Genomic DNA, 8,757 nt, shown 5'->3' on the forward strand with positions numbered 1-8,757 from the left:
GGATCATGCGTTATGGAACGAGTAAAGAGACTTGCCGGTAACGAGATTGAACGAGGTATTTGGATACCGACGACCGAATGTCGGGCAAGTAACATACCGATGGACAAAGGGAATTGTATACGGGATTGATTGAATCCCCGACATCGTGGTTCATCCGATGAGATCATCTTGGAACATGTGGGAGCCAATATGGGTATCCAGATCCCGCTATTGGTTATTGGCCGGAGAGGTGTCTCGGTCATGTCTGCATGGTTCCCGAACCCGTAGGGTCTACACACTTAAGGTTCGGTGACGCTAGAGTTGTTATGGGAAATAGTATGTGGTTACCGAAGGTTGTTCGGAGACCCGGATGAGATCCCGGACATGACGAGGAGCTCTGAAATGGTCCGGAGGTGATGATCGATATATTGGACGAAGGGTATTGGAGTCCGGAAGTGTTCCGGGGGTACCAGGCTATGGTCAGCATGTCCGAAAGGGGTTTCGGAGGCCCCGGCAAGTGTTGGGGGGCCTTATGGGCCATGGGGAAGGGGCAAACCAGCCCACTAAGGGGCCGTGCGCCCCTCCCAACCCCTCTCACGTAACCAGGAGAGATGGGGGCACCTCCCCTAGGGCAGCCGCCCCTCCTGGCTTGGGGGGCAAGTCTCCTAGGGGTGGGGGCGCCCAGAACCCATCTAGGGTTTTCCCCTTGGCCGCCGCCCCTCCCCTAGGGAGCCTCCTCCACCCCCTTCCCCCTATATATAGTGAGGGAGAGAGAGGGCAGCCGCACCCCTTGCCTGGCGCAGCCCTCTCCTCCTCCAACTCCTCCTCCTCCTCCGTCGTGCTTGGCGAAGCCCTGCTGGAGAACCACGAGCTCCATTGCCACCATGCCGTCGTGCTGCTGGAGTTCTCCCTCAACTTCTCCTCTCCCCTTGCTGGATCAAGAAGGAGGAGACGTCCCCGGGCTGTACATGTGTTGAACGCGGAGGCGCCGTCCGTTCGGCGCTAGATCGGATCTTCCGCGATTTGAATCGCCGCGAGTACGACTCCATCAACCGCGTTCTTGTAACGCTTCCGCTTAGCGATCTTCAAGGGTATGAAGATGCACTCCCTCTCTCTCATTGCTAGCATCTCCTAGATTGATCTTGGTGACACGTAGGAAAATTTTGAATTATTGCTACGTTACCCAACAGTGGCATCATGAGCTAGGTCTATGTGTAGATTCTATGCACGAGTAGAACACAAAGTAGTTGTGGGCGATGATTTGTTCAATTTGCTTACCGTTACTAGTGTCGTGGAATTGTCACGGCAGATGTCCTCGAGCTAGGACTTAGTCGTGGAGCCATTGAAGCTAGGAAGCTTGAAGGGGTTAATGCGGGACAAGGAACACGAGGGTTTATACTGGTTCGTCCCCTTACGGTGAAGGTAAAAGCCTATGTCCAGTTTGCGGTGGTATTGATTAGGGTTTCGATGACCAGGGAGCTTAACTGCTATGCCTGGCTCTCGATGAGATTGTTCTTGTCCTAAACCGCTGCCGGGTCATCCCTTTATATAGGGAGGCTGACGCCCAGCAGCGCTCAGAGTCCCGGCCGGCTCATAAAAGTGTCCGGCTCGGACTCTGAACTATTCTTGCCTTACACTACAAGTTCTACCATAGTAATGATTGTAACTACGGGCTTTAAGCCATATCCCCGTCTTAAGCCCATCTCTGGCCCATCGTCTTCCAGCTTGGCTCCGGGCTTCTGGCAACGACCATATGAGTAACCCGGCCCCTCCTGGCGGGTGACTCTAAGGTCTATATCCTCAACATTAGGCCCCAGATTGATTTGAGCCGGCTCATGTCAATCTTCAATTCTTTCGACAGAAAAAATCTCCGGCTTACCATTTGTGTGAAGGCCATAACCCGGCGTGACATCATCCTCTGGTCTCCGGATAACCCGCCGTGATGTCATCTTCCATTAAGCCCGTTGTTTACTCTGCCAGATCCGCAACGGATCTTTGCTTTTACTGTCCTCCTGAAAATCGAGGCGTTTCGTGAGGAGATAACCACGCCGTGGACTCCTTGATCCTCGCGCCCGCTCATGAGCTTGCCTTATAAATAGGCCGGCCCGACGGGCCTCTAGCCACCTCTCTCTCCTTCGTCTTCTTCCTCGCTCCCCTGCCCGAGCTCTGCTGCTGTCGCCGCCGCGGGTCTCCTCGTCGTCATCAACTCAGGCCGCTGTATCACCCTGATCTGACCAGAGATACGCGACGACTTCCGCGACTCACCAGCCTCTGTAAGCTTCTTCTGCCCTGCTAGAACAGATCTGCGGTAGGGTTCGAGTAGTTCATCCGTGTTCTTCGCCATCGCCCGCAAGTTCTTCAGTAGTTTTCATTTTTACTGCTCCTTTTTGATCTTAGCCCGTATGGAACCACTGCGGTAGATGTTTTAGCACCCATTTCAAACACAAGTAGACTTCTTTTCACTGCATAAAGACCTCATTCGAGCTCAAGAACCCCCCTGCGTCTGTATTTTAGGTATAGAAAATTTTCTTTACCCGACCATTTTGATCCAAAATTTTTACTGCGATGTGTGAAACCTGTTTTACCACACTTAGTAAAAAACTGCAATCATTGAATCTCGGCGGTTTACAGCTCCGGTTTAAAGAAACCACGCGCCGTAGAACCTTCCGGCTTAAAGAAAATCATGCGCCACAAAAATTTCCGGCTTAGCTGTGATAAGGCCTGTAGACAATCAAATTATTCTCAATCCCTCGGCGGCTTAAATAGCCCGATGCACTTAAGTGTATACCATTAGTCCCCTTATAAGCCGCCACCTTGATATTGAACTGTAGATTGCTTCCGGCTCATAATTAACCCGGACGTTTTTCCTTTTATCATAGACTGCCGACTTTCACCATGCCTCCCAAAGCTCCCAAAGCCTCCCTTACTTGCAACTGGATGAGGTCCAATGTCACCAACGAGACCCTAGCGGATTTTGTTAAGTCTGGATATCTTCCCAAGAAGCACATCATGTCCTACCGTGCCCCTGACCCGTCAGAAGAGAGATCACAGCCAAAGGATGGGGAGGTAGTGATTTTTGCGTATCACATGAGCCGGGGCTTCGCACCACCCGGCTCAAAGTTTTTTAGAGATGTTCTAAACTTCTACGATTTGCGGCCTCAAGATATAGGACCCAACTCAGTGTCCAACATCTGCAATTTCCAAGTCTTCTGCGAGGTTTACCTTGGCGAAGAACCTAGTCTGCTGCTCTTCAGAGAGCTTTTTTACTTGAACCGTCAGAATGAGTGCGCCAATGGGCCAAGTCTGGAATTAGGTGGCATCTCCATCCAGCGGCGTAGGGACTGCCTTTTCCCTTACGCAGAGCCGCCCAGCCACCCCAAGGACTGGAATCTGACGTGGTTTTACTGCCAAGACACGTCGCCGGCTGACGAGAGTCCGTTGTCCGGCTTTCGCCCCTCGCGTCTGGAGCCGACTCACCCACTGTCGGACAAGCTGACTCAAGCGGAGCGCCAGCCTCTGCTCCCCACTATCAACAAAATCAAGGCTCTCCTGGTCAATGGTCTGAACGGAATCGACTTGGTCCGGGTCTGGATCTCATGGCGGGTGATCCCATTGAGCCGCCGCCCCGGCTTAATGTGCGAGTACACAGGACGAAAGGATGACCCTCAGAGACATAGCCGCAATGATCTTCCTGAAGACGTTGCAGAGGAGATGACCAAGGCTCTTTTAAACGAGAGCCTGGCAGACTGCGGAAGGACCGGGTTAGCCCCCTTCTGCAAGACCAATCCAGCCCCAGCGGTAAGCCACTAATCTGAACATCTTATCTGTACATACCTTTCATCTGAATCATTTTAAGAAAACCTCATTGTACTTTTCAGGCTGATGATAAATTCTGGCGGGTCAAGTATGACCATGAAGCGGCCAAGAAGGCCAGAAAGGTGAAGAAAGCCGCCAAGAAAGCCGCCCCTCGCAAGAAAGGAAGCAGGCCTACTGCTTCAGAGCTGATGCAATTAAGCGACAGCTCCGAGTCAGAGGTAACCCCTGAGCTTTTAAGTCCTTGCTGTATTTGTTGTTTGTTGTTGTCCGCCTTATCAATACTTGATCATTGACAGGATGACACCGGCGCAAGTAACCCGGTGGTTGAAGAGGTAATGTCACTTTCCTCCGACTCGGAGCCCTTGCCAAAGCTGAAAGTCCGAAGGGTAACCCGGAAAGTAAGCTTTTCACATCCTTTAGCTTATCAAGATCCTCAATTTATTTTGAACCGACAGGTTCATGAGAGCCGGCGTCACACCCGGACCAACAAGGACACCGACCTCTCCTCCGGGTTACCTGACACATCAAGGAAGCGCCGAACTGAGGTTATTTCCCACTTGCACCCTTTTCATCCGTTGGCGGGTGTTATCTGTCAGCCACTCAATTCCTCTGACTCAAATTATCAGGAGACCTCCCCCTCTTCGGGCGACTCTATGCAGTCGAGTCTTCCGGCTTTCAAGACCGCGCCCGGGTAATGACAACCATCTCATATTGTACTTGCCTGTACTTACCCTTTTTGTGCTTAACGTTTCTGTCCTTTCAGTGCCCAGTCAAAGCTCACCAAGAGAGCGAAAAAGACCAAGTCAGCCGGAGTGCCGGACTTACCTGAACCGGAGGTGACGGCTCAAGAACCGCCAGCTGCCTCCACCCCCGAAGCCACCATTCCAACCGACAAGGCACCTGAGGCTGCTGCCCCAACTACCAAGGCAACTACAGAAGCTTCTGTTAACCCGGAGGCCTCCAGCTCGGCTCCTCCAGCAGACGACCCGGACGAGGTAATCACCCGGACGGAGTTCGTTGAGCCGGGGAGACCTACCGTGCTGGCCAAGTGCTCCGCTAAGGGGGAGTTGCTGCAGCCCCACCGGGTGAACCTGGACCTCTCCGACTACACCAACCTGAGCATTGGAGAGCTCGTCTCTGGCTACATCAGCCAAGTGCACAAGAGCCGGGACGCAGAGGTCGCCATGGTGAACCAGATCCAGCAAAAATCTGAGGTATCATTCTACTGTCCTCTTACTTACTGCATAGTTACCTTTACCATGCCAGCCCCCAAGTCAACGACTTATGATTGAATATGTTGTAGACTTAGGTTCCGGCTTACTCCATTGAGCCGGTAGTTTGTAGATAGATACGTTCAATATGCATTAGCCCCCAAGTGCCAAGTGTCTTTGCTTGGAAAACGCTTGGGACTTATATAGTAACTGTTCATGCCATAACCCGGAAACTTATACAGGCTGCTGGCAAAAAGCTTGAGGCTGACCTTGCTGATGTCAAGAGCCGGCTGAAGATGCAAGAAATGGAGACCCGGAAGGCAAACGCCAAGTTCGTGTCCAGCATCGCCGCGCAAGAGAAGCTGAAGACAGAATTCGACGCTGAGCGGAAGGCATGGGCCGAAGAAAAGGCCGCATTGGTGACCCGGGCTGAACAGGCGGAGAAGACTCTCTCCGAGAAGACCGCCGAGCTCTCCGGCCTAAAGCGCCAGGTTTCCCAGATGGTGGCCGCCATCTTCGGTAAGTCGCCTCACCGGCTTTCATCAAGTTTAGAATGTTTATATCTCATAATTCATCCTTGTTGCCGGCTTATCTGATTCTGTTAAATAGGTCCCAGAAGTGCCAACCTCAACCAAAGCGTGGTCACCAAGCTGAAGGCCGTGTATACCCTGGTGGAGCAGCTCTACACCGGGTCACAGCGTGCCTTAGCTGTGGTGGCCTTATCCAACGAGGTGCCAACTCACTTGGAAGAAGTCCTTCGCCGGCTCGCTGTACTGCCTCAACAGATTCAAGAGCTGCGACGGGCCTCTGCAAGAGCCGGAGCAATCGCCGCGCTGAGCCGGGCCAAGGCATTCCTGCCGGAGTTAGACCCGGCGAACATCGCCCTTGGCTATCCAAGCCTGAAGGAAGACGGCTCCGCTTTCGATCAGAAGGACTTCGCAGCTTGCGTGAAGGCCGTACGCCCAGTGGCTACTCTTATCGGCAACGATACAGATCTAACCAAGTACCAGCCGGGTTACAATGCGGAGAATCAGAGGATCCCGACCCCTCGCTATGAAGCTCTCAACTTGATCCCGCCGGCTCGTCAGCACACTTTCGCCCCGGAGATTGACCCGGCCGGGTTAATTGACGAGGAAGCCCAATTCGAAGCTCTCAGCGGCATCGACTGGAAGTCATCAACTTTCCAGGTCTTGGGAGCAGTCGGAGGAGAAGATAGGAATGAGCCGGAGACTTCAACTCAGCAAGCGTCATAACTCGGCTGGCGGTTTACTAAACAATGCTCCACCCTTTTGGACTTGATTAGTTTTGTAATAAAGTAGGTGCAACAGTTTATCTCTGCCGTGCCATCGTGCACGTATTGAATGCTGAAGTCTTTTGAAGTTCTCTTTGATGTTTCTCCGGGTCATAATCAATCCTTTGTTTTTCTTAACCTCAAAAAGAGGTGCCTTTAATTATCCTTCATAGAAGGGAAAATCACAAGTCTCGAGGCGGCTTACCGCCCTGAGAATCATAAGCTTTAGATAACCCGGAATATGAATACAAAAGGACCTGTCTCCAATGATATCCTGAATACAGCCGTAAGAACATACTTAACGGCCTGCAAACATACTTCCAATTTAAATAACCCGGATAAGAAGGTTGGTACCACAACTCCGGTTTACCTTCCTTATAACACCCATTGCGTTCAGCAATACTGTAAACCAAAGTTAAGCCGGCAAAGTGAGACCCGGCTGTACACACCTTGACATAATCAGAGAAAACTTGTGATAAAGCGGAAGAACTTAGGGGCTTCCGGTTCGAATATGACCAGAGACCCGGCCCAAAGGGGATAAGCTAAGATTCAGATACGATCATATAGCCCCCAGTGGGTGTGGCGATGCCAATCAAGAGGGTACCGACAGCTATGTTCTCTTTGGTTCGAATACGACCCATGTTTGAACAGGAAGCCCCCATGTGATTTTAAGAATTGTTTAACGACGTTCATTCGAATACGATCCACGTCGGTTCTCAGAGGGGTTAAACTATGATTCAAATATGACCAAAGGTAACCTCCCAATGAGCTCGGCACTTTGCCAATCAAATGGGTATCGACAGCTATGTTCTCTTTGGTTCGAATACGACCCATGTTTGAACAGGAAGCCCCCAAGTGACCTTATTGCTTACGGCTAGATTTGAATACGATCATAAGCCGGATCCTCCTTTAAGTCATCATGTAATCTTGCAATGAAAACAACACGTGCATATTTGGAGGAGAAAAAAGGACAGAGGTCCTGCTTTATTGCTTATCATAATATATACATGGCTGAGAGAAATATGTACACCACGAGAGCCGGTGGCTCAAGTGTAGTAAGGCCGAAGCTGAGCTATGTTCCACGGCCGACGGGTCTGTTCCTCCGACTTACGTGAATCTTTGTGCTCCCGAATGTCAATGAGGTAATATGACCCGTTGTGCAAGTTCTTGCTGACCACAAAGGGCCCTTCCCAAGGCGAGGATAACTTGTGTGCATCTGTTTGATCCTGGATGAGCCGGAGCACGAGATCGCCTTCCTGGAAGACCCGGGATTTAACCCGGCGGCTATGATAACGGCGCAGGTCTTGTTGGTAAATCGCTGAACGGGCTGCTGCCACATCACGCTGTTCGTCCAACAAGTCAAGAGCATCTTGGCGCGCCTGTTCATTATCCGCCTCAACGTAAGCCGCCACGCGAGCTGAGTCATGACGGATGTCACTGGGGAGGACTGCTTCTCCTCCATAAACCATGAAGAAAGGCGTAAAACCTGTAGACCTGTTAGGAGTAGTGTTGATGCTCCATAACACGGAGGGCAACTCCTCCACCCAACAACCCGGCGTCCGTTGCAAATGGACCAAAAGCCGGGGCTTGATACCCTTCAGAATCTCCTGATTAGCTCTCTCAGCTTGACCATTGGATTGAGGATGAGCCACTGAGGAAACATCAAGTCGGATATGCTCGCGTTGACAAAACTCTTCCATGGCGCCTTTGGAGAGATTGGTGCCATTGTCAGTTATAATGCTGTGCGGAAAGCCAAAGCAGAAAATCACCTTTTTCATAAATTGAACCGCCGTGGCTGCATCGCACTTGCTAACTGGCTCAGCTTCCACCCACTTTGTGAATTTGTCAACTACAAACAAGAGGTGGGTCTTCTTATCCTTGGACCTTTTAAAAGGCCCAACTATATCAAGCCCCCAGACCGCAAAGGGCCAAGTGATTGGGATCATCCTCAGCTCCTGAGCCGGCACATGAGCCCGTCGTGAGAATCTCTGGCAACCATCACATTTACTGACCAAGTCCTCCGCATCAGCATGAGCCGTCAGCCAATAAAAACCATGGCGAAAAGCCTTGGCCGCAAGAGACTTTGAGCCGGCGTGATGGCCACAATCCCCTTCATGGATCTCACGCAAGATCTCTTGACCTTCCTCAGGGGAAACACAACGCTGAAACGCCCCCGTAACACTGCGGTGATGCAACTCCCCATTGATAACAATCATTGACTTAGCCCGCCGGGTTATTTGCCTGGCCAAAGTTTCATCCTCAGGCAACTCGCCCCGGGTCATGTAAGCCAGATATGGCATTGTCCAGTCTGGTATGATATGGAGAGCCGCCACCAGTCGTGCCTCCGGGTCAGGGACAGCCAAGTCTTCCTCTGTAGGCAACTTAACAGAAGGGCTATACAGGACGTCCAGGAAAGTGTTGGGCGGCATCGGTTTTCGTTGAGAGCCCAGCCGGCTTAAA

The sequence above is a fragment of the Aegilops tauschii genome, chromosome 6, assembly GCF_002575655.3.
Source record: "Aegilops tauschii subsp. strangulata cultivar AL8/78 chromosome 6, Aet v6.0, whole genome shotgun sequence".
In the NCBI taxonomy this organism is placed as follows: domain Eukaryota; kingdom Viridiplantae; phylum Streptophyta; class Magnoliopsida; order Poales; family Poaceae; genus Aegilops; species Aegilops tauschii.